The sequence below is a fragment of the Microtus oregoni genome, unplaced genomic scaffold, assembly GCF_018167655.1.
Source record: "Microtus oregoni isolate MIOR12 unplaced genomic scaffold, Mior012 000044F_ref0000062, whole genome shotgun sequence".
Classification (NCBI taxonomy): Eukaryota; Metazoa; Chordata; class Mammalia; order Rodentia; family Cricetidae; genus Microtus; species Microtus oregoni.
The window spans coordinates 16,547,314-16,574,428 of record NW_024543218.1 but is presented as its reverse complement, the minus strand read 5'-3'; positions in this window follow the sequence as shown (position 1 = coordinate 16,574,428).

The following is a 27,115-nucleotide window of genomic DNA, read 5'->3' as shown; positions in this document are numbered from 1 at the left end:
TTGAATAACCTGGAAAGTGGCTTTGGCATGTAATACATATAATAGATACATAAAAATACATGAATGCGTAACCATAAAACCTGACTGAAGGACGAATTTGAGCACATTTACTCCTTTATCTCCTTTGATTTACATGTCTGTGCAGGTATTTGCTTATTCTAACAGGCTCTGCCATGCACAGTAGTATTATAGTTTCTGTGGCCTCCTGGGGAAAAATATGGTCATGAAAAGCTGTGCTACAACCTCTCTGGATGCTGTATGTACTGTGTGGTGGTTATAAATGTTCCAGAAACATACTGGGCAAGCGTGGGGGAAAAATCAGTACTATTGCCTATTTCTCACCTTCTGTATCTATGCTTGTTGTACTAAGTTTGCATCCAAAGTCGGCAAGGTTCAACCAGGTCCACTTTAGTACTGTGGTACAGTGGTTCTCAACCTCCCCAACGCTGTGACCCTTTAATACAGTTCCTCATGGTGTCGTGACCCCCAACCATAAGATTAATTCGCTGCTACTTCATGACTGTAATGTTGCTGCTCTTCTGATTGCAAATATCTGTGCTTTCGGATGATCTCAGGCAACCCCTCTGAAAGGGTCACTTAATCTCAGAGGGATCGTGACCCACAGATTGAGAACCACTTGCCTAGAGTTCAGATAGCAGAAAGGAACTAGAGATGCGGGGCACAGAAGAGGAGAGAGAGGAAAGGGGAAGAGAGAAGCCTCCGTGGAGCTGTGCAGATTGTACGATATGGAAAAACACATAGATGGTGTCTTCCCATGCTTCAGCGCCAAATTCCAGTCTGTGTCTCCTTTACAGACACTTGGAGGCTTAAAAATCTCTACTTTAAAGGTGAAAATGCCAGAAAACAAAATCCTTCTGCTTTGAGCAATCTTCAGGCGGTAAACAGGCAATATTGTCTCCAACGGGGAAAATACAATTGCACCTGTTAACAGCTCTTGAGGCTACAAGAAAAAGTCATTTTTTTTCTAATCTACAAGTTATATAGATAGGTGTAAACAATTCTTAATCTTCAGTTTCTTCTATGAAGGGTAAACACATACGGTAGACTAAACTGTGTTCGTTTTTTTTTTTTTTTTTTTTTTTGTGGGAAACCGCATATCTTCAACAATAGAGCCCGCTGGGCCGTCAGAAAATAACTCTGATTTCTGAAGGCTAGTTCTTAAGTTTTAGAGCCTTGTAGGAAACTATTGGTAAGTCACTGTGCTGTGCCTGGCTATGACTGACTTAGATTCTCCTCTGTAGACGATTAGCTCTGTCTGCGTTTGAAGTTCCTATCCTATTTCCTCATCCCGTGATGGTTTATGATTTCCTTATGACTCCTTTGTACCAGTGATCCATCTCATATGTTCCTTTGGTATCAGTAAATAAGCTCTTGATGTATGCATATTTGTATGTCTGTAGGAGTCATTTTTCATTTTCCTGAAAAATCATCTCTTCACGATGGATGCTGATGCTGAGCACAGAGTATGAAACTGTTGGGGAACAGAAACAGCTGGTCCCCACTCCTGCTTCAATACACAGTTATAATATTCCGAGTCTTAAAGTTTTATCTAAGTCCACAAAGATCGTCCATGGACATTGTGCAGACAGTAGCAGGCGTGCAGTTCACGCTGCCGATCGACGTCAACATTAGATCCTCATCCGGCTAGCCGTGACCCACATACACAGCTCCTCCTCAATTTCCTGTCTTAGAAATAAATGTACCTCCATCCCAACTTTACAACCGAAACATTTTCAAAGCTTGTTACACTGTGACCAGTTAGAATTTAGCACTTGCATGGCATGAGTGTTCATTTTTCTCAGCCTTCCCGACGTGGAGAGGTACCCTATTAGTTAAATGATGCCAGTGTGTAGTCATATTATATGATTTGAAAGGTGCCCCCGAGGCTCGGCAGTGGAAGACAGAAGGTAAATAATAATGCTCATGTAAATATTCTATCTTCCCTAACAAGTAGCCTATTGTGACTTTCCTAATGCTGTGATATTTGCCGTCTATTGCTGCTCAGCCAGTGACTATAATACTTCCCTGCTCAGGCAAAACAGCAACGTCTCATTCTTTTACATTATCTTTCATCACTATACAAATGTTCTGAAGAGGTAGTTGTGATGCTGGCCCTGGGGGCAAGCACGTAAGGTCTTCTGAGGGGCAACCAGATGAATTTCAGCCAGCATTAGCCTAGAATACATGCCTACTATGAACCTGAAATCTAAGTCTTTGTAAATGCAGTTATCCTGGATTCCAGCATGCCCTCAACCCAAAGTGACTATTGCCTAAGAAAATAGTGGCATTTTTACCAGGAAGACACCCATGTAGCGACAATGGTATTTGAATACAGAGTCAGAACAGCAAATCCATACTCTGAGGAAGCAAAGTCTGGCAGCGACTACTTGCAGTGTATGGGAGAACAGCAAACTCCCCTCCCCGCCCCCACCAGCCTCCTTGACTACTCCTTGTTTTCAGCTCCTATCCTCCAGAGCTGTAAGAGTATAAATGTGTGGGACAAGTCACAGCTATCTGAGTCCTTGTCTAGACAGTTCTGAGACAGAGATTCACCATGTTTCCATCACGCTGAATGCAGAATTTTCAAGAACAAATAGAGTTACTTGCTTCTTTAGAAAATTTATCTCATATTAGTATGTTGTAAGCCCACCCCCTTCTTTTTAGGAAACAAAAACTGGACGCAGTTCCCCGTCGAGCACTTTTTCCTGATGAGCATGGGAACATGGAGGCAGTTGCTGCACGTGCTCCCTGAATGGCCGCTTCTCCTGGCCAAGTCAGTTCAGGCAGGACAAACATTATCTTCCACTGCATGATATGAGGGTAGAAGAATTCAGTTCTTCCTATCGTGACAACTGAAGATAAAATCATAGCTTTATGTATTTAAGCTAATTAGACATATAGGTGCACTTCTTATATATAATTTTAGGACCAGGGCAGTTTGTTACCCCCTTTGCCTACAATAAAAAGGATATTATTTTTTTATTTATGCTTAGAGATTTGTTTCATCCACTAATAACCCACTAAAATATTTTTTGTTTTAAGATGGGTGAGAGATAAAAAGGGATGTAGAAAACAAGACAATCCAGAGAGGGATGAGTTCTGGAAAGAACCTGTCAGTTCTGGCAAAACATTGTCCCCAAGGCAGTATAAGTGGGGTCAGCTCCTGATGCCTTTGCTTCCTTAAAAGGGACACGAGAGGCCAAATTGCTGCCGGCTCCTAACTGAACTAGACTTGAGCAAATGGGTAGGTGTGCAGAGTTCCGCTCTCTCAAGTCGTCTGGCTTTGAAGGGAAGGAAACACGAGGCCACTTATACTACAATATTTTTAGAACTGAAGACACGAGGATGTTTACACTCAGAAAGGAAAGAAAGATAACTGGTTAAAAAAAAAAAGCAGACTTGGGCGCACAAGCAGCAAGAACAGGAGACAAGGAAAGAAATGGAAGGACAGTGATGAGGAGGGTGAAGGTAGAGAAAAAAAGCAACCGAGAGAAAGAGAGGGGGGGAGGGAGAGAAAAAGAGCAACCAAGAGAGGGAGAGAAGGAGGGAGGGAAGAATGGAGGGAGGGAAGGAGGGAGGGAGGGACGGAGGGAAAGGCGGCAGTACAGATTCTGAGTAGGCAGGAGACTTTGAGCTGGATAGAGAGCAGCTTGTGTCACTGTGATTATCTTGGACACAAGCACAGCCTTAGAGCAGACAAAGTGCAGAAGCGACTTTGCTCTCCAGGAGTCCAGGAAGAGGGAAAGGAATAGCACCTTGATGTTTCTGTAGCGGTAAAGTTTGAAATTATGTGTTGAGCATTTTCATACATTCATGCTAAACTTGCTAATCTTTTATTATTATTTTATTTCAACTTCAAAATAAAAAAACAAAATGAGAATAAAATTGGCAAGCTTACTAAGAGCAACCTTTTAAAACCACACGAATAACATGAAGTGACTTCCGGTCCTAAGACATGACTGGAGCCAATTACAGAAATTATGGATTCCACACAACCCATCCAATTTGTATTTTTAGTTAGTTCATTTACAAAAGAATAAACGGCAGGTGTAGATGTGGAACGAGACCTGCAGAACAGGTTCTATTTTATCTGTTCAGGCTCTAAATCTCTTACCACATTTCGATTGGGGGGAAAAAGGGCTTCCTCTGAAAGATCTCTATTGAGGATGTGGCTTATGAGATATGGTTTCACTTTACACGCCTAAGTGCTTGCTCTTCAGGGTGTAATAAAAAGTTCCAGGGGAATTATATTTAACTCCTTGTAGTAGCACTGTATTTATTTCGGGGGTGGGGAGGGTGGGATGGTTATAAAAGATGTAGTTCCCTGACAAAAATTTTAAATATCAATACAATAAAGAAATGTTACTTACTGAAGTGCTTTAAATCAAACTCTCAACTCCCCCCCCTTTTTTTTAACAAGAAAAAGGTGCTTTCCTCAGTTAAACATGTAGTTAATCAAATCCCTTTAATAAACTGAACACACACACAGAACAAGCCTGTTGTTCATAAACGAACAAAAACAGCTATAGAGACAAGGGTGAAACCCAGGGTTCTAGAAAGTGCCACGGAAGTGTTGTAACATTCCTGGTTTCCTTGTGAAATTTCTCATCTACCATTCATAGCAGGGTGTAGCAGTCAGAGAAGAATGCAGCTCCCACGTACACTTCGTGCCCAGGGCAGGCACCTGCGGACTTCCACACCCAGGTGAAATCCCATGGTGCTAAGTATCAGCCAATCAACCCCAGAGGAAGCTGCCCCTTTCCAGCCAGTGGCTGCAAGCTGCCCTTGGGTTTGAGATGCTCTGCTTTCCCACAGCCGGTTAACAGAGACGGAGAAACGCTGCAACGAAGGCTCTACCTGCCTTCCTAGTTAATCTCTTTTCTACCAAGAATTATTTCTGAATGGAGTTCAGCTTTGCAAATTATAGTGCCATGTCAGGTTCTAGAATTCTAAGGAAAAACTGAAAATATAGAATTATGGAAATGATCCTAGCCACATTTAAAAAAACCTTCATTGTATTCATGCAAATGACGCTATTTTTAATTCAAAGTTCAGAGAGAAATTGAGGGTTCTGATTTCCACTGAAATAGAACTTTTTTTGTTTTGTTTTAAATGCCCATTTTCTTAATATAGCAGGTTAATATAAAAACATTTCTAGAGTTTCTGCAGACTAGAAGAAACAGTGTGTAGTCAGAGAAACTATGTACTCAGTGAAACAATTGATAACAAACACTGCATTAATGAAATTCCACTTTTACACTAGTCCTATTATTCTCTTCTACAACAGCAGATGCATGTTTAGAAAACATTTATCCTACCCAATAGGCTTTCTTTTACATAGAAATTCAAGGAAAATGGACAGTAACAAATATTAGAGCAACGTGTTAAATAATATGCCCATCCTTGCAAGAGCCTATACATACGAAAGATTCATATGCTTTTGTTGCCAGACTGAGTGGTATGTAACTGCAATCCCAGCACTGAGGAGGCAGACTCAAGGGTTTATGTCCTTAAAATCAATGTAGACTGTGTAGGAGAAAACAGAGCTTTGTCTCAAATGTGAAGAGTGAATATTTGATGGCTTCCCAGATGCAGCTACCTTCAGAGGGCAGCAGTCACATCCCTACGCTGCCCCATGGTTATGGGCCTCCACAAGGGACCTAAGGTGACAACGATCAGCAGGCCCAGGGACAACTGGCATCCCGGCCACTCACCACACACCAAGTATGTGTGGGACATGATCTATGACGTGTGTGGCTTCACGCCCTACAAGCTTCTGTCATGGAGCTATTCAAAGTGTTATAGGACATCAATGCTAATGTTAGTCCACTGGAGATGACCACTCAAACATGGTTAATAGTCTTTATTCTAGTTGGCTGGGATTACACCCAAATCTTCGGGGACCTATGTGTGGCCAGGAATGTCCAGGACAGGATTTTTGAATAAACTAAGTCCTGGCGTCCTAGCGGCTTGGGAAAGGGTGGAGTGAGGCTTTGCATAAGCAAGCAGTTTAATGGAAGCTAAGATAAGGAGTTAGTTAGCTGGAGGGGTTCCACATAAACAGGCAGTTTGGCAGAAAGGAAGATAAGTTAGTTTAGAACTTCCTGACTTCAGGTTGCTAGAACAGTTTGGTAATTTTCCATGGGATTCTCAGTGAAAAATATCAAATTCTACTTAAATCTGAAACAGCCTCAGCAAGAAAACAAGATGGAGGAACCTCTGCACTGGTTTGCCCTTTTACAGAAAAGGATGGGGACCCTCACAGGTACCAAAAGCCATAAGGAAGCTGCTGCCAAGATTGGTGGATGGACTCGTCCCTTCAATAAAAAATTATTTTGCACAGAAAAAAAAAGGAAAAGAAAAAAAGAAAAGGAAAATGCCATAAATGCAGTTTGCCAAACAAATTTTGTATTTTCAGTAAAACGCCTAGATAATCTTTACCTTTATTGCTTTTGTTGATTGACAGTTATACATCCCTGGATTAGATAATGTATAGAAGATCACACTAGAAATTCTTAAAGTCCAACTGTGAAAATGCACAGTTCATTTCTGCCATTCAGTACTCTAAACTCTGGTGGATCCTGGTGAAGCTAACCATGGTGGATCCTGGTGACCCCTGGTGTTGCAGAGCTCACCGCTTTGCCCCGGCAGCTACCACAATGCTGTTATCAACTCTAGCACAGTGTGTGGCTGATTTGTCACGGTTACTTTAATGACACTAGCAGATGATTAGCCTCTAGGATTGTCATTCTGGGCCTTGTCCCTTGGATGCACCTGAATTAGCTCCCTCTGGGAAGCAGAGTGTCAGGCCTCCAATCAGATCTGTGGGGCACTAACCTGCACGTTAACAACATTACCAGTTATCAGACTGCACATTAGAGACTGCACAATTGCTCAAGGGGAAAAAAAGTCTAACAGGTGGAGAAGTTTAGAAGTCTCAGGTACTGAAGAGAAGAAAAAAAATTCCAAAGAAGTGTAATCCTATTTACGTTCAGGGTTACTTTTTCACATCTTGGCTTCTTATTGCAATCTAAATATTGTAATTAGGCCACTGAATGCATCCAGTAAGCAAACAGGAATAATTCGGAATTTCAGAATCTAGTAGAAAAGGTTGTTTTATTTCTACTGAAATTTTTTTTATTAGAATAGCAAGAAAATAACAAGTGATTAGAGTAATATGTTTTACTGGTCGACTTCTTCAACATTTTAAATTAAAGATTTAATAGTACTCAACATATCTGCAGTCCTGTTTGATGGTTTACTCCATGTGAGTGCACTGAGGTGTTGTGCCTGCATGTGCTAGGTCCTCTCTGTTGGATGGTTCTCTGCATGTGTGTGCTGTACAGTGCTGTGCCTGCATGTACTAGGTCCTCTGTTGGATGGTTCTCTGCATGTGTGTGCTGTAGGGTGCTCTGCCTGCATGTACTAGGTCCTCTGATGGTTCTCTCCACGTGAGTGCACTAGGGATCTGTGCCTGCGTGTGCTAGGCCCTCTGTAAACATTGATTTCACAATGATCCCACAACCAGATGCAAAGATGTCTTTCAGAAATAAGCAAAGTAAAAGATATAGGTAAACATTGAAAAGAAAGCTATAGATACTTTTATCTGTTTAGTTTTAACAGCCGAAAGCCAATTAATTGTAAATTAAAATTTTTATCATCAACATAAAAGATACTTAGTTTGCTGATACTCTCATTATCTTCCTAAAGAAAAACATCTCAAGCAATGTCCCAGAAAGAAAGTTATAACAACCGAAGACACCAGAGATGGCTATAATGACTAGAACAATCAAGTCCAAACATGGCCATGTTGCTTTATACCATAAAGTGCACTAAGATCATAGAGTAGATGCTATATTCGCTGTTCACAGCACCTTGCCCTCTCATTGGTACAGAGACATTTTACAGCCGCTTTTCTTTTTCCTTTGTAAGAAGAATAGAAGACAGACTAATTGAAGCCAGTGAGAAGTCTATTACTCTACTGGGGTGTGTGTGTGTGTGTGTGTGTGTGTGTGTGTGTGTGTGTGTGTGTGTGGTGTTTGTCTTCAGTTGCTAGCTTGTCTAGAGCACACCACACCTATTTGTTCATACTTATTGATCATTTGTCCAGAGTTTCTCAATTTTAGTGAGAATACTAGTGTTAATTTTCCCCATTACAATCATCAATCCTGAGTTCAGTAGCCATAGTCTTTGTATTTCTGCCATCTGCTCTGTGTCCGGTATGGAAATATTTACTAAGAACAGCGAACAATAACCATCGACTTTTTCTTGAGCCTCTCCAATTTCAGCATAACTAATGTTGATCTTCTGATGAACAAGCACACAGTAGGCTCGCTGACAAAATCAGCTACACTTAGATATAAGCAGCCTAGGCTACGTATTGCTAGGGTTTCAAGTGGTCTTCAGAGATGCTTTGGAAGCAGTGGCTGCTATCAGACACTTGGAAGAAGAGCCTGTTGTGCTGCAGTATAATGTAGAAAATTCTTTGCAATCTCTTGTCAGAATAGTTCTGTCATTTGCTAAATATGGCAAATCTATAAATATCTATTTTGTTGTTCATTGAAGCTTCTTATTCTTAAATAGACTCCTCTGGAGGTAATCGACTCAAAACACAAAAGTCATATCTAAGGAAAAAAAATAGTTGCATCACTTTGCAAACAAGTAGGGAGCTAATGGGAACTGAACCAAAATGTGTCTGTGTTTGTTGCTCACCAAAGAGACCACAATGCAGTTCATTGTCACTAGAAGAATACACAAATCAATCACTATTACAAAATTAATAGTTTAATTTTTCTTATTAAATTAGTCTTCTGGCCATTTTAAGCACGTAAGCTTTAGTTACTCTCAAAAGGATTTTTCAAAATCTGGGGACACAGTTCAGTGAAAATGGCCTTTTTGTGCAGCATGAAGATCTAAGTTTGTAAGAAGTTAGCTGATTAAAAACAAATAAAGAAATAGAAGTCAGACATAGCAGAATGAGCTCTGTAACCTCAGGATATGTGTGTGTTTGTGTGTGTGTGTGTGTGTGTGTGTGTGTGTACAAGCAGATATAGGGGGCTTTCTAGTCAGCAAGTTTAGCTAAAACTGTAATGAGTTTCAGGTTCAGTCAATGACCCTGCCTTAAAAAATAGAGGGAAAGGAGATAGGAGGAAGACACCTTTGACTCCTACACACTTGCATGTGCACCCATACCCCACAATCATACACACACACACACACACACACGGATTTATCCACACACATGTGCACCCATACCCCACAATCATACACACACACACACACACACACACACACACACACGGATTTCCTCCACACACTTACATGTGCACCCGTACCACACGCATACAAAGAGATTTCCTCCACACACTTACGTGTGCACCCGTACCACACGCACACACAGGGATTTCCTCCACACACTTATGTGTGCACCCCACACGCACACACAGGGATTTTCTCAGTGACTCTTCCACTCATGCATTGATGCCTTCTATTTTTAAGAGTGAGCTTTCATTTACACCACAAGGATTGTTTAAAAATAACGTAACTTATTTCAGTTCTAAATTTCCTTTGCCACCTAGAAACTGTAGGAAATAGCTCTGATGTCATTTTTATTTAAGTACTATTAGATGCTTCAAATAAGAAAACATAAAACCTTGATTCAAAGAACACTAAAGTTATTTTGCCATTAAGTTTAGGGATCAAAATGATGCCAGAAGTGAAAATTTTGGGGGTGAAGCATCTGACTTTTAGAAAATTATATCAATGTTATGAATTCAGTTTGGAACTTCAGCACTCGATGTGAAAAGTCCCTTCTCCCTAAGCCTGCTGACCTCAGTTTGATATTCAAAGCCACATGGTGTAAGGAGAGAATAGATTAATAGTTTTTCTCTAACTTCCACACATAAATACATGGTTTCAAAAAGTTAAAAATAAAAGTTAATAATGGTGATATGTTGTAATAAGAGCGGAGGGGCTGCATCCCCAGCACACCGGCCACCTGGCTAACTTATGCCCGAAATAACAACACACAAACTGTATTCATTTAAACACTGCTTGGACCTTTAGCTCTAGCCCTTACTGGCTAATTCTGATATCCCGATCAACCCATCTCTAATAATCTGTGAGCACCGGTCTTACCAGGAAAGATTCAGCATGTCTAACGTGGCGGCTTGCTTCATCGCATGCGTCTGCTTCTGCCTGGGAGAGGGGAGCATGGCGTCTCTGCTCCAGAGAGCAGAGCTGTCGAGTCTGAGCTCACTTCCTCTTCCTCCCAGCATTCTGTTCTGTTTACTCCACCCACCTATGTTTTAACCTATGAGGGCCAAGCAGTTTCTTTATTGCTTAACCAATGAAATCAACAGATTGATATATGACACTCCCACATCAGTGATACACTATTTTTTACAATGATACATGATTACAAATTTGGTAAGTCAAGGATTGTGGTTTTTTTTTTTTAAGTGTCTAATTTAAGAGGCCTATAACATCCATTGACCACTACTACATTAATGTTTGATAACAATCAACGCTAAATCTGGTGGTTAAAACAACATTTTTATTTTCTGACAGATATGAGAGTATCTGTCACCAGAAGGACCAGCTAGTGAATGAGCCACCACACCTCTACAGCAAGCACACATTGCTCTTCAGCTCTTGGTAAAGCCGTACTACATCACAGAAAGAGTTCCAGTCTGGAGCCAGGAACCTTTATCTGGTAGTAGTATTTCAACACATAAAGCCGGCCCAGCCTCTGCCATCACTCGACCAGAAACTAAGTGTAGGTGTGAGCGCTCAGTTTGGGGTGGAAATGAGGACTTGGGGAGTAGTGAGAGGGAGATGGATGAGTACATGTTTTGGCTTTGCTTCAGACTGTTCATAGGCAGCTAAGTTGAGTTCCAGTCAGCTGGCATACTCCTTTATAGATCCTGATCCTTCCCAAGGGAACAGGAACCTGGATGATGTGTTGACCTTCTTGTGGCCATGCCGCAGGCCTGGGATAGCAGGAAAAGCAATGAAGGCCTCTCAAACCTTGGCTGAGCCAGCACACCTCCACACTGGTCCAAATGCCACTGGCCAAAGAAGCCAGGAAGTAAGAAAGGCCTCTCTTCTTGGAGTAAGGCTGGAGGCATCAAGGAGAATGCAAAGACTCAGAACAGGTCATTCCGTCTGCAAATCTTTTTGGTAAAATTGCGTTCAAAGCAGATGTAAGTACTTGGCACTGGCTTGCGATATTACATAGTTCGTTACATATCTACAGCATCACACATGATAGTAAGGACGGAGTTTAGAGATGTTGAAATTTAATTCATACATGCTCGAAGAATAGATGGACTATAAGTAACATTTATAAAAATGTCAGGTAAAACACTCTAGCTTAGCAGTACATGCTTCTTTTATTTGATATTTAGTACTGATACTATTTTAATAAATATATACACACAAATAAAAATAAAATTCTAATATTCTTAAGAGGCAAAAAAAAGTAATAGATAAAATATGAAGTAGACACTGTGAGGTTTTATAGTCTGATTGGTCAAAGTACTTGGGTAATGGACTAATTGGTCTAACAGATACTTGCTTTAATGGAATTTAAAAAAAATAGTTGGAGTGTTTACAAGGATGAACCGAATCAAGACTCCTAGCAATAGTGGAGAGGGGGCCTAAACTGACCTTTCTCTGTAATCAAATTGACAAATACCCAACTATCACAAGAGCCTTCATCCATCAACTGACAAAATCAGATGCAGAGATACACAAGCAAGAATCAAGCAAAGTTCTGGGAATTCAGCTGAAGAGAGGGAGAAGGAAATATATGAGCAAGGGAGGTCAAGGTCATGATGGAAAAATCTACAAAGACTGGTGAGCTCAGCTCGTGGAAACTCATGTTCTCTAGACCTACAGCTGTGGAGTCTCCATGGAACCAAACTAGGCCGTCCATATGTGGGAGACAGTGGTAAAGCTTGTAGGATCTCTGAGGAACCTGGCAGTAGGACCAGGATCTATCCCTGGTACATGAGCTAGCTTATTGGAGCCCATTCTCTATGGTGGGGTGCCATGCTCAGCCTTAATGAAGGAGCAAGGGGCTTAGTCTTCACCCCAACTTAACGTGCCAGACTTTCTTGACTCCCCATGAGAGCCCTTATGCAGAGGGTGGAGTGGATGGACAGTGGGCTGGTGGGGGGAGAAAGAAGGTAGGAGGAGAGGTGACAGGAGACTTGTCATTGGAATTTAAAATGAAATAAACAATTAAATAAAAACATAATAAAGAGCAGAAAGAGGCAGTTTGCCAAGAAGCCAGTTTTCAAGTGGAGGGAAGGTTCAAGATGTAACACTATGTAAGTCTGAAGCTGTTGCTATATGAAAGAGACATATCCCAAGTGACTGGACCTTTGGGACATTATTCTTGGGTAAGGCAAAGTTACAGTCATTTGAACTCTTCAATATTGTCCTTTGGAGTGGATGGAGGAGACATAAGCATTTTCTACATTTACTTTCATTTGATAGACTGGTACTGAGTAGTAAACAATAAAAAATACTTTAATTTTCTTTGATACTTGACTGATCAATGAAGAGTTCCACAAGACAACATAGAGAGATGATGTTATAATAACATTTACCCAGTAATCATAATGTATTATTCAACTAAAAAATAAGCCTACTAGAATTAAGGGCAATGAAGGAATAGAAATAATACGTTCATATTACATATCAGTGGATTTGATTCCTCATGCAAACACTAGCTTGTGGAAAAGCATACATACAGAGAATATGCTGAGATCACAATGCAGATGATGCTTAATTGGAAATGTAGTTTGAGGGGCGGGAAAACTGTCTCAGGAATTAGGAGCATTTGCCATTCTTTTAGAGGGCCCAGGTTCAGTTCTCAGCACTCTCATGGAACATTACAACAGTTGGCAAGTCTACTTCCAGGGGGCACTACACCCTCTTCTGATTTCCATAGCCATTGCATAGATGTGGTGCACATACATACATGCAATCAAAACACACACACACATATATTTTCTTTCATATATATATATATATATATATATGAAAAAAATATAGTTTGATATATATTATATAAAACTAGCTTTTGGTATGGAGGATTAAAAATTGGGTCTCACTTTTAACAGGCAAAAGGTCCACACTGAACAGTATCCTCAAACTTCCCTCCCTTTTCTTTGCATTTAAAAAAAAATTAAAGTAGGATCTTATTAGGTTGCCTAGACTGTCCCTGACTTCATTATGCTGCCTAGACTTGCCTGGAATTTGTATCCTCCTCCCGCAGCCTCCTAAGGATCTATGCTACACAACTTGGCTGGTTTTGCACTTTAAATGTTTAGAAAGTGGGCTATTCTAGAATTTTAATTTGGCTTGTGATATAGTGTCCTGACTTGTTTAGTGGGACATTTACTAACTCCTCAGCACTCATTAGGTTCTCTGTCAGCATAACCATGCATGGTTATTACAACACGTTTCTGTGTTTTCCTGTCTCTCAAGAGCTAATATTACGCTGTCGCTTAATTTATCTTAGTCATTCCTTGACTATCATTAAATAAATTTTGCACATGAGTTTATTTTTGTATTTTAGAAAAATCTTTTCAAGATGTGATGGAGAATTCTGCGGTGAACCAGCACTGCCTGATCGATAGGATATGGAGAGGTGCGTCTAGACTCTGAATTCCATCTCAGGGACTATCAACACCTCCTGTTTTGAGGACGTTTACATCTAAGCAACGAAACTTTATCATAGTTTAGCTGAGTGTCACTGCATATAGAAGACAAGTACTTCTCAGATAACTAAACAGAGAACGGGCGATAAGGCAGTTAAGCGGAAAAGAGAGTCAGCTAGATTCTTAATTATCAGAGAACGGCTTCTAAAATTGACATGGAGGCTCATTTTCGTTTCCTTCTCTTTTTCCTTTGAAAACACAAAAGTTGTATGACATTCACTTTAAATTTCTTATGCCTTAAAGATAACTCACTCCTTATGACATTAGAGTAAGGCAAACCAGCATCCTGTCTTTGCTCCTGGTGAGAATATATCTCACCCACCTTTATTCCCGTTACTCAGCTCTTTGTGATTTGTGAGTCTCCACTCAGCTCAGGCTCTATCTAATAATTAGCTGATTTACACCTGACCTCACTGCTCCCTGGAAACTACTGCAGAGGTCCACGCATTCCTGCAGCAACCCTAAGCATGCGCACGGAAGAACTCACTCTCCCCCGTCAGATCAATTCTCCTGTGCATATGAATATCGTCTACAGTTTCCAGTTTTAAAAAGCGACTCCCCCATTCCCATCTCCACCAGCTACCGTATGTCTTTTTTATTCTTCTTCTCAGCAGTTTCCACTCACTCAATTTTCTTGTTCTAATTTCATTTCTCTTATTAATCAATGAAACAACACACATTTGATTTCATTCTCTTTTCTCCTGATCAAGGTCAGAGTCAACGGTACTAATGGGAATTTTTCCATGTTTAACCTGCCTGACCTTCGCATAGTAACCTTATGTTACCAACACTGTTCTGAAAACAAGCACTGCTACGTTCCTTGATCTGATAGTTGGGTTTTCCTCCAATCTCACAGCATTAAAGAGAATTTAGTTTGGAGAGAAAGCCCTTCATCTTTACTTAACAATTACTTAATTAAAAATAATCTATAAGTACCTAATTCCTTTTATCTAGTTGGAATCTAATTGCAATTATATTATACAATTCACAGGTTTTACCATTGAGATCTATATATTCTGATTGATATGTATATGGTTATATATACGAGGAACTAACTTTAGGTTTAATTTTATTTTTAATTATTAAAAATGAAATTAAGGGCCAGGCAGTGGTGGCACAAGCCTTTAATCCCAGCACTCAGGAAGTAGAGGCAGGTGAGTTTGAGGCTAGCCTGGTCTACAGAGTGAGTTTCAGGAGAGGCTCCAAACCCTGTCTCAAAAAACCAAACCAAACCACAAAAAAACAAGCAAAAAAATTGAAATTAAGACTAAAGTAATTAATAATATTTATTCCTGCAAACATCACTTTGTCATGGCTGTTTGTCACTTTAATTATTAAAACTATAATCTTAGAACAGAGATGCATGGATTATTTTGCAGAAAAGAAAAAAGAACATACAAGATAATGTTTTCATGGTTTACATATTAAAATAGTAATATTTTGGATATTAAAAAGTGAAACATGATACAAAGATATATTCAAGGAATTTATTTTTAGTTTTCCTAATGTGGTAATGAGATTTTAAATTATGTAAATGATTTATAGCTTGTTTCTATTGGATGGTTATTCAATATATATATAGTTTCAAGCATTTAAAATGAAGATTTTTTAATGGGCTTTTTATTTGACTGAGCATTTGACTAAATCATCTTTTGAAGGCAATAAATAAAGAAGATATATTTAGAATTTTGGAGCAATTGCTTAGTATCTAACTTTATGGAACAGTGCATTATTTGTTAGTGAAAGTCAAACAGGTATTTTATTTTTTACTTTTGTATACAATGTTGGGGAAAAGAATTTAAAAGACACATTTGCTATTGAAGAATGGTTATAAGAATCTCACGTCTTTTCGACTTTTGTGCTAAATGGTCAAGAAGTTGAGGGATCCAAGAGAAATTTTTGGAAGAACATTTTTATACACTATAAAATTTGTTATTTCCATAGAGTGACTGACCCATTGTATGGAGCACATATTAATGACTTCTACCAAGAGCACATTTTTATAGTGCTAAGATTTATTTCTAACTTTGTGAATACATTACTATGATGATATCTCCTTTTAAAGAAGACTTTAAAAAACAACCCTAGGCAAATGCAAGGCTATTCTTTAAAAGGAAAAATGAATGCAAGCCTGTGAATATAAGTGGCTGCAATCTATGGCCATTTTCTGTCATTTGTTCCTGCCTCTGGAAGGATACCATGTTCAACTTTAGAAGACAAAGGCGTATGGACAGGAACACTTCCTCTGTCTTTATGAGACAGTGTGTGTCACTTTTAAGCTCATATCTCCTGTCGAGGATCCCGCAGAAGTTTGCAAAGATCAGGAATTAAATACTTCCCAGGATAGTTCCAAAGGGTCAGAATCCACAGCAGTGGCCCTCCAGAAGCATAACACCCGCAAAGTAGAGGAAGCAAATGGGCAGGACTACCTTTGCTCTGTGCTTTGATTGCACCATATGGTCAACAATTCGGTATTGCATACCCAGCATATTGTCCAAATATTGACATTTTTGTGTCTCAGGCTACTGTTACATTTCTACACGGCAAACTTCATGATGAATGTGAAGAAACTCACAGGTGTAGAAAAGGAAATACTTTTGAAAGTTTACGTTTTAAGCTAGTATATAAAGTAATAGGATTCACTGTGGCGTCTTCATACACTCGTGTTACGGCATTTTGTTTTATTTTCTACCTGTGTTATTATTGAGAGAATATATATTTAAATTTGTCACATAATGTCTTTTGGATCTTATGTCAGTTACTATTTCTTACAAGTCCAATCATAGTCTAGAATAACTGGGCCCAAAGTTTCTGAGGCCCAGTAACAGGGTAGATAGACCTTAGGATAGCAGAGAGTCTGTCTCCAGGGACTTAATGGCCGAAACACAGTGGGAAAAGTGTGGACTGTAGCTCCTTGAGGAAGGGGAAAGGACCTCCTATGCTAAGCTGGAAAACTCATCTAAGGTCTATATATTAATGTGCAGCATCATTTAAGAGTCCAGTTGAGAGTGATTGGCACGCCACATTTACATTGGTATGACTATCACATTGGCTTTGCTTTCTCTAAGGAGCGTGGTCATATCCTGGGCAGAATAGGGCTTAGGTTCATGCTGCTGCCGTTACCTCAAGCTGGATGCTCTCAAGCTTTGTGCGATAAGAGTGAAATAACAGGGCTGTTTTACTAGGGCACGAAGTGGGCACTCAGTCCAGCAGTGGACTGTTAGAATAATTTCACCACTGTCTGTGACTAGTGAGAACCCACCGGTGCCCACACTCGGAGACAAGCCCTTTACATACACACTTGGGAAGCTCACTTAGAAGGCACTCTGAACTCTCTGGGGTGTCTCTTACAATCTCTGTCCTCTTTTATGCTTCTGCCACCGCTGATTATATAACCAAGATCATGCCAATTAATTTTTCTGGAAGTCAATTTTCTCGTCTTGAATACGGGGACAATATTACCACTTTATTTACTTCACAGAAGTGCTGTGAGAACCAAATGAGGCAGAATATATGCTTTATCTTGGGATGCAGGTTGGGCAGGAGGGAAGCGGGGGACAGGAAGAAAGAGAGAAAGATTGACTTTTCTGAAAGCTCAGAACGATTTTAACAATAATAACTCTAACAAGCCCTCATTTTTGCTACTGTTTCTCATATTAGGAATCGCATGATTTTAAGCAATAGAAATCAACTCAAATTAGCCGGAGGGGAACAAAAGGTGGACAGAGGATACTGTGGTAAGGACAGGGAACAGTTTCCTGGTATCTGAAACCAGGGACACATCAAGTTCTCAGGAAAGAACTGGAACCAATTGCTTCTCCTTTCATCTTTTCTGTTTGTTCTCTGTCAGAAGCATAAAAAAAAAAAAAAAAAAAAAAAACCTAAAGCCAGATTTCTTTTGCCTGTTCATAAGTGAAATGGCGCTGCTTCCCACGGAGCCACAGAATGTGTTTTGCAGATGCAGTCATATAAAGATTCTAGCTTTGTCTTTCGTGTTCAAACACAGATTCTAAGGGTATCTGTCCTGCAAAACTAGGAATGATCAAGGTTAAGAGAAGTGAAATAAGGGTGGGGTGAAGACTGTTATTTGCCCTGAAGAGAGCCCTTCCCCCCCAAACTGGAGCGTTGGATAAGACTTCTCTATAGAGCCAATGCCTCTGTAACTTTCCACAGCTCCCTCCCGTGAGAGTGGACGAAAAAGAAAAGCCCTATGCTAACAGATAAAAACAGAATTTCTCTGAGGGACAGAGCTATTTTCTTTGAGAGAGGAAATAAGATACTTCAACAAAGGACCTGAAAGAGAAGTGCGATCTTGAGGGCATCTGTACCAGCGACCTTACAAGAACAAAAGAGGCTCAGGATTCTCTGTTGCAGAAAGTTAAAGGCATTGCCCTTCTTCCTGAGGGGACTGGAGAGCAAAACCAAGGCATGGAGGGGGTGGGAAGGCAGAGCCCAAGAAGCGCAGGCCATGGAATCTGCTTGGAGTAGAGAGAAGAGACAGAGCTCTCCCCACAGTACAGAATCTTGTTCAACAACGCCTCCTCCATGTTTTACTTATTTTAAAGATTTTCACATTTAAGTGTGTGTCTGTGTGTGTGTGTGTATGAGCATGCTCACACATGTGCACATAACTTTAGGTTCCTAAGGAGACCATAGCCATCAGCTCCCCCTGGAGCTGGGGGTTTCAGGTTACTGTAAGCCACTCCATGTGGGTGCTGGGAACCGAACCTAGGTTTTCTTTAAGACCAGTGCACACATTTAGCTTGTGAGCCATCTCTTCTGCTAAACCCTACAGTTTTTAGAAAAGAATATGTCTCTTATGGCATTTTTAGTTTCTGATAATTTGTTTTCTCTGTAGACATTATCTAAATGAGAAACCGTGTGTGAGTATGTGCGTGTCTCTGTAAATTCTACATGTAATGACCAAATCCCTTTGGGACGGAAGGAATGTGTGTTAAAACAGAGGCTGAGGTGGAATCTATTCCACTCAGAATGCCCAGGAAAGGTAGGCATCCACTGACTTGGGATTACAAACATTTCATTTCTATATTCCACCCAGGAGCTCATCAACTAATTACAGCCCATCCAGTTACCTATTGACAGACGAGGAAAGTACAATCATTGACCCAAAATCTCCTTGCGAGATTTGGGCCTCAGAGCAGATAGCAAGGGCAAGCAACAAATCCTGGGCTGTATTATTGTATTAAATTTGCTTGCTTTAAATAGTCTGATAGTGACAGAACACACTGAGGTAGCAAGTCTCTGCAGCAGGGTTCAAAAATACATTCCCATAATTAAAGGCTTTCAGGGCTTTTCATGAAACCACTAAAGTTATATTTAACATACCCTCAACCCCCCCATTTGTGTGGTTGCATATCTACTGTCTTGCAGCTACTACTGGGATAGGTGACTGTCCTTTGCTTCAGAGAAAGAGTAATTTGACCAAGGGAATCCTAAAATTAAAAAAAAAAAACAAAAACAAAGACTAAACAATAATGTATGACTTAATTCAACTCTCATTTAGAAGAAACCAAGTTAGAAATATGTGGGCCAGTGTGCTTGGGCTCACGACAAACACTGTAGCACGGGAAGGCTTGGAGCCTGTACAGCAACCCAGGTGCTGCTTCAAACAGAGAAGAAACTCACACAGATGTCGTGGTTGAGTCCGCCCACCCAGTGAAAGACAGAAGAGCTTATGTCTTATAGCTGTAATATAAAATATGTCTTCCCCTTTTATTCCATATGTAGCTTAAAACATTTCCTATGTAGCCTAATAAGGTGTTGATATTCAGCACAGGTTTCTAACTTTCTTAATACTTGTGTGTGGAATAATGTTGCCACCAACAATGACTAAAATGGCAAAGCTCTGAGTGCCTCACAGAATTTTTTGGACTGTCCCCAGCGTCTGTCCTTTACCAACCCCTCTCTCATTGTCCTGCTGAGAAGAACAAGAAGAACACGTCAGTCTCACAGCTTCCCCAGAGCCTTGCAGTGAAAGAAAAAGAGCTGAGCCAGCAGGAAGCCCCAACAGAGGGGGCGGTGGCAACAGAACTGTTTTTAAATCTCATGTAGTAAACAAACAGACTCCAAGGAAGCTGGAGCAGGTAGCTCTGAGAAGCTAGTCTTTGCAATGAGCTTGGCCAATGGCTGGCTCGATTCTTTAATAGAACAACACTTTTGGCATTTTGATGAAGTGGAAAACAGGAACTGACGTTTGAAAATCACATACACACAAGAAAGAAAGAAAGAAAGAAAGAAAGAAAGAAAGAAAGAAAGAAAGAAAGGAAGGAAAGGAGAAAATGTGAATGACATGCACACACACATATAATCTTCTGTTAACAAATTACAAGTAAATAATTCACTCTGAATTTGGCTATCACACAATCTGGCCTTTTTATCTCTTACCCAGACCCCTTAATCTTGGCCCTCAATGTCCTTAACTATTCCTTCCATCTTCGTGTCTTTTTCTAGTTTTGCCTTAGTCTGAGCTCAGTAACTGCACTGTAATTATGAGCATACAACAGAACAATTTTACACATCATCTTATTTAATCGTCACAATCCTTCCAAGATCCTCCATCGTAATGAAGAAACCGCCATAGTTATTAGAAAGAATGGGGAACGTTGGACCTTAGAATAGCCTCCACAAGTCGCCATCTGGCCTCTGCCTGACTTGCAGCCTTTGTCCTTCTTACTTTTTACCTGTTGCATCTTCATTACTACTCTCCAATCAATCTAACGTGGAGTTTCCTTGACCACGCCAGCCTCAGCTCCAGTCTATTGACTTTGCATTCTGCCTTAGAGACTAGAATCTTTCCATTCAAATATTGTTTATTCTTGTTATCTAATTCTTAGTTCTTATATATCACAATTCCCTGAACGTTTGGCGAAAGAGTCTAAGTTCCCTCCTCTACTAACTGGTTCTTGAGTTTCATCACCCAGGTCAGCTTTCCAAAGAGTATGGTTAGCTGACAGCTCTACCTGCCATATTTTAAATTCATGGTCTGGGCTCCCCCTAGCTAACAAGTCTGCCTCAAACCAAGCCTGAACATCAAATGCTAGACAGTTTTTTAATTTCTGCCTAATACAGGATTCCTTTAGTGAGCAATACCTACACAGAATATAGTGAGTAGAGGTCCCTTAGGCCTTTCTTGTCTTTTCTCTGTGCTTCTTAGCTGCTTTGCTTTGAGGCCTCTCATAGTCTGTTCCTGAACACGTTTGCCTTTGATTTTCCTGGGCACTTATAATAAATCACGATCAAATCTATCTCAGTCCTCAAGTCTGAGGACTTATTTTATTTCATTTCATTTATCCATTTACGTATTTTTAAAACATCCTCCTCCTTCCACTGCCATTATTTCTATGGCTACCTGTCTTATTATCTACCTTATCCCAGTGCTAAGAATGGTTTTGAGTTCATAGGGGTCTTTATGGACTATTTTTGAATGAATTAAGCAATGGGTTTTATTTCCTGGTTTTAGCTTCTTTCCACAGCTTTTTCTATTGAAGGCATTGAACGCCAAACAGGAAATGAAAGAGACAGAGTTTCTGCCCTTTTGAATGCGTCTTCAGAGAGAGAAGATGGGTGATAAGTAATCACAAAATTGTGCACTATATGATAAGCGTTTATAGTGAAATTGTAGTGCATAGTAAGGAATAAAGAGGCATGGCTGGGTGGACAGAGACATTGCCCCATCTGAGAAGGTGACATTTGAACAGAGATTGGAATGAAAGAAGAGAGTGATCAAGCAACTTTCTGGCGGAATGATGTTCTCGTTAGGTAGGTGGATGTGCAAAGGTTCACCGACATCTAAAGAGGCTGACTCTTGACACTGGGTGTAAAGGAGTAGAAGGTAAGAGTGGACAACGAGAAGCCAGACAACAGCTCCACAGATAGCTGGGATTGGAGTACACTGGTGTAGATGCAAGACTTTGGGAATTCTTGAGAGTAGAGTTTATAGGATTTATTTATTCTTGACAGTTTGAGCATTTAGACCTTGGGGAAAAAGAAAACAAATCAAGTATTTACCTCGAGAAATGAAAAGCAGAGTTGTTGATTAGTATTTTCCTGTGGTGGAACTTATTTTTAGCCCATACAGATATAGACAGGCAAAGGCTAGAGTCAGCTGGAATGTGAGTTTTCCCTATTGAACACAATGGAGGAGTTTTTACCTTTTTTTTTTTTTTGCGGAGGGGGGAAGGATGTTAGATATCTACAAAGAAATAATTGTCCTGGTAGAAAGTAGAATTTAAATCGATTAAGGCAAGAAATTAACCCATGGCAAGGCAGAGAGGGTGGGAAAATAAAATATGGTCAGTTAATGGCTGGAAGATATCTGCTGGATTGAAAAATTGATGGTGAATAGGTCCTAGAAGTGAGAAGATTGGAGGTGCAATCAGCGAATAGGAAAGGCATGTTCTTCTTTTCGGAGCACAATGCGCTCCAGCCCTCCCTGTGCAATCACTTAGGAAGGGTCTAGGTGGAAGGAAAGCCCAAGTCCTCAAGCCACGTCTCTTTGTGCTACCCCACATGCCTGCACCTCCTCATTCACCTGCCACCGTCCCCCATATTTGCTCATGACTTCATCCTGCATGGTAAGGCTTCTGTGCATAAGAGCATATCAAAAGGCTTCTGTCCTATTGAAATGACAGCTCGTGAAAATACACAGTAATCAGACCCTCACAGGAGATCTAACTCACCATATTTGTGTTGACACACAAGAATTCTGCAATTAGAAGAGCCTGTAACTTTTTAAGACATGTATGTAATTGAACACAGACCTCTGAACTGTCTCAAGAATAGCTGGTCACAGGCCTAGAGCCCATTCCCTCTCCCCACTCTTGATAGTGTTTTTTCTTCATGTGTGTTCCAGGCAACAGTTAAAAATAGCAACTTAGGTTTCCTTTATTTACTTATTTATTTATTTTCTAAAATCTCTTCCTCATTCACCTCTGCCTCCTGGCTTCACCGACAAGGACCTCAAGAATTACTAGCATCAGCAGGAAATTAAACCTCCCAAATACAGTTTAATTTGGAAAAATTAAACGTGTCCCAATATTTCCGAGTGCTTCAAGATGTCTTCCACACCCATGTGCACTCATGAATTAGTCTGTTGCTTGATGATCCTGTCTCAGATATTCCATAACCTGCTCTTAAAGATTCCGTTGGTTGTGGCCACTGTCTGTGAAGCTTCTTGAGGGAGACGGAACATTGCAGTGGAAAAGGTCCATTATGGAATTGAAACTACCCACGCCCAAAGGGCTGCCTGTAGATGATCTTAATTCCTCCATGCCAGGGTGGTTATGTGTAGAGAAAAACCAGCATCTGATTTTACTATCATGGTGTTGTAACTCTTATAATGAAAGCGTAACGTGAAAGGTGACACCCACAGTGGGCAGATTTCCCCACCTTAGTTCACGTAATCCAGATAACTCCCCAAAGACATGTCCAAAGGTCCTTAGGTGAGTCCAGGCTAGTGGTTTTCTATCTTTCTAATGATGCGAACCTTTAATACAGTTCTTCATGTGGTGGTGACCACCAACAATAAAGTTATTCTGTTGCTACCTCATACTGTAATTTTGCTACTGTTATGAATTATCGTTTAAATATCTGATATGTGACCCACAAAGGTGGTCAGACCCGCAGGTTGAGAATCACTGGTCTAGGTTTTTGTCAAGCTGACCATTAGCTCTAATGATCAGATCTTCTGTGTCACCTCAATAGGGTTCCCCCCAATCTTTGCTTAGAAATCACATGACATCTCATGAAATGATTTCATTTCAGGACCTGTAAATCTTTAATGGGAAAGAGATGCCAGGCTCTCCCACATATTCCTAATATCCCTAATGATTATCTAAATCAAACTCTTCTGATTTATTAAGTAGAAGCTCAATCGATGCAATCAAAGATGCAGGGCTGATTAGTCGTCCCTGTTGACACTGTAGTCAATGACATGTAGCGTCCTTTAGACCTCTCTCACTCCTGGTTTATATCCTAACCTATAGGTATCCTGACTTCATTTTCTCTGTGTTCTTCCTCCACATACTAATCCACTGAGCCCTCAAAGCAACATCTGAGGGAACTTTTAATTATTTTTCTGAGATTATTATGAGTAGGATAGTGTTAGTGTCAGAAATCGTTTCTGGGTTCTGGTAATTTCATTTTTGACTCCGGTCTCTTTGATGTTTGGAAAATACAAAATCTTAAAAATTCTTATAGGTCTAGATTGCTCAGTCTAGATGTTTATGTCTTAGAGTCTAAGACTTAGAGAATGATGAATGAGCTTCTCAGATTGTCTTTTGCAGGAATTGTATGCCCCTTCCTGTAAATGGAGATTGCTCTTACGTTTCTCGGCCACCCAGACCCGAATAATCACACAGAAACTATATTAATTACAGCACTGCTTGGCCTATTAGCTCAGGCTTCTTATTAACTAACTCTTACACTTTAAGTTAACCTATTTCTAGCTATCTGTATATTGGCATAAGGCTATGACATCTGTCTCCTTCGGCAGCTACATGGCATCTTCCTGACACCATTTACTCTTCTCTATATTTCTTGTCCAGCCTGGTTTTATTCTGCCTTTACATAGGCCAAAACAGCTTTATTCATTAACCAATAAAAGCAACCCATATACAGAAGGACATCCCCATCCCACATTACCTTCCTCCTACTTTTTCCACTGTTTTTTTCTACTGTTGCTTTTTTTCCATAATTCTAGATTTAAAGTGACAGTGCCTCTTATTTATGACCTATCCTCTTTCATTTGTAAATAACAGTCAGAATACATGTGCCTTAGCATTTCTACATTAAATATACACTTTTTCCTCCAAAGATAATGTATGTGATAATAATATGACACAGTTTAGTTATTTTAAACTGATACTCTTAACTAAACCTGTTCCAAATTTTCTCTTGACATATGCGTCCATCTCTCTTAGCATATGAAGCTCAGTGTCATTCGCAATAGGAAGAAGTAACAGAGAAAACCAATGACAATACAGTGGTAAATAGAAGGAGTCAGTAATAAAAGGCTGAAGACTATATGGTTCCTTTTGCTTATGTAAATGTGTAGAAAAGGCAATAGAAGAAAAATGAGATCAGTGATATTTTTGGGCTGGGGAATGGAATGGATTGGGGACGATAGTTATAGGCTGTGGGGCTTCTTTTGGGGAGCCACAAAACGTCTTATAAATAGTATGGTTGTAGAAGTCTGTGTCTATGCTAAAAGCTATTTAACTGTGCATTTCAAATGGGAAGATGTTATGGGGTGTGATTTATGTCTTAGCATAACTGTTAAAAACAACCATGATGTTCCAAAGGAAAACAAGCATTCAGAAGCTTTAACCTGTGTAATCCCAGTTTCATTCTTTGACTCTCTATAAATTACGTAGTTTAATAATGTCTGCTCCCCTTCCATGACAAGGTTGTTGAATCATGCTTCACAGCATCATACTTATGTAATTTATTAGCCTGAGCGTGGGCTACCATCTCATATCTGAATTACTAATGTCACCCACTTGTTGGTAGCTTGTTTGTTTTGCATATGATGCAAGGAGCATTTTTTCCTTTTATACATCTATTGCCTAACTCGGGAAAGTAGGGACACGGAACTCACTGCATGACGTCTAACTTTTCATCTTAATATTTGCAGCTTTCTTAATTGTCTCATAACCTTTAATTTATCACAACAAACGTGACGTCAATCATAAAACAATTGTCATCTTCTATGCATTCTTTGCCTATTAATCTTTTAGTTGGATACTTCCTGTTTTTTGCTGAATGTTTGTGTCTCCTGAAAGTTCTTAGCTTGAAGCCCTAACTCCTGGTGTGATGGTACTGGGGGGGGGGGGCAGAGCTTTTGGGGAGGACACAGGTACAGACGAAGTCCTGAAGGTGGGGGTGTGTCAATGCCGGTATAAGAAGAGAAAGACCAGACAGAAATCTGCCCCCTCTCTCATTCCTCTTTATCCTTCCTCTATCTCTTCCTATTTAGGAAAGTGGCCATGCACAAGCCAGGAGGAGACCCCTCACTGGAGAGCATTCGATCCACCGGCCCCTTAACGTTGGACTTCCCAGGCTTGGAAATGTGAGAAACACATCCCTTTGTTTGAGACATCTCACCAGCGCACATTGCTATGGCGGATGCTCCAGCACGTACCCTTAAAGCCCATGCCAGCACCCCGTTCACCCACTCCATCGTTTTATGCCATCTTAGAAGATTGGCTTCACTTCTATTCATTTGTTTTCTTTCCTCCCCTCCTTGACAAGCTTTTCAGAGGAAAGACGCAATTCATGTCTTTCTTTACAACTTCATTTCAGCAAAACCCAAGTTGTTTCCACCAGCACTCGGTCCTCCCTAGTCCTCCTCCAGCTCACAATCCTCCCTAATCCCTCTCCAGCACTCTGTCTTCCCTAATCCTCCCCAGCACTGAATCCTCCCTAATCCCTCTCCAGCACTCTGTCTTCCCTAATCCTCCCCAGCACTGAATCCTCCCTAATCTCTCTCCAGCACTCTGTCTTCCCTAATCCTCCCCAGCACTGAGTCCTCCCTAATCTCTCTCCAGCACTCTGTCTTTCCAAATCCTCCCCAGCACTGAGTCCTCCCTAATGCCCTTCCAGCACTCGGTCCTCCCTAGTCCCCCTCCAGCTCACAATCCTCCCTAATCCCCTCCAGCACTGAATCCTCCCTAATCCCCTCCAGCACTGAGTCCTCCCTAATCCCTCTCCAGCACTCTGTTTTCCCTAATCCTCCCCAGCACTGAGTCCTCCCTAATGCCCTTCCAGCACTCAGTCCTCCCTAATCCCCTCCAGGTCTCAATCATCCCTAATTCCCCTCCAGCTCTCAGTCCTATTCCTCCTTGGACTGAGCTGCTGGCCCTGCACTTCATCTGAGCCTCCAGCTCACAGGATAGACAGCTAATTTACAGCTTCCAATGGCTAGCTCACACTGGGTTGACTGTTGGCTTCATTAACTCTGGAATTCCAGATGAACATTTAGCATGCCAGGAGATAGAGAGCTCGGCGACCCAGTGGCAAAAGTGTGTAGATTTTACTGTTTTATTTTGAGAAATCATAGAAAAGCTTGAGGCAGTTCTTACAATTGCATATCTCATGCCCAGCAGGGTTGACCCTTTTCACCAAATGGGAACCCACAAGCCCTACCAGCTCCGAGGGATCCAACCGGCAGCTGTTGTCCCTGTGTTAGTTCAGGCACCCCTTCAAACTCAAGACCAGCTTTCCAAATGATTTTTAGAAAATATGAGTTTTAAGCGGGAGCCAAAGAGCAATTTCTTAATTTTTACCTCATCAAAGAAAGTATTTACTTTGCTCCTGGCTCCGTTTTCTAATCAGTCATTGCT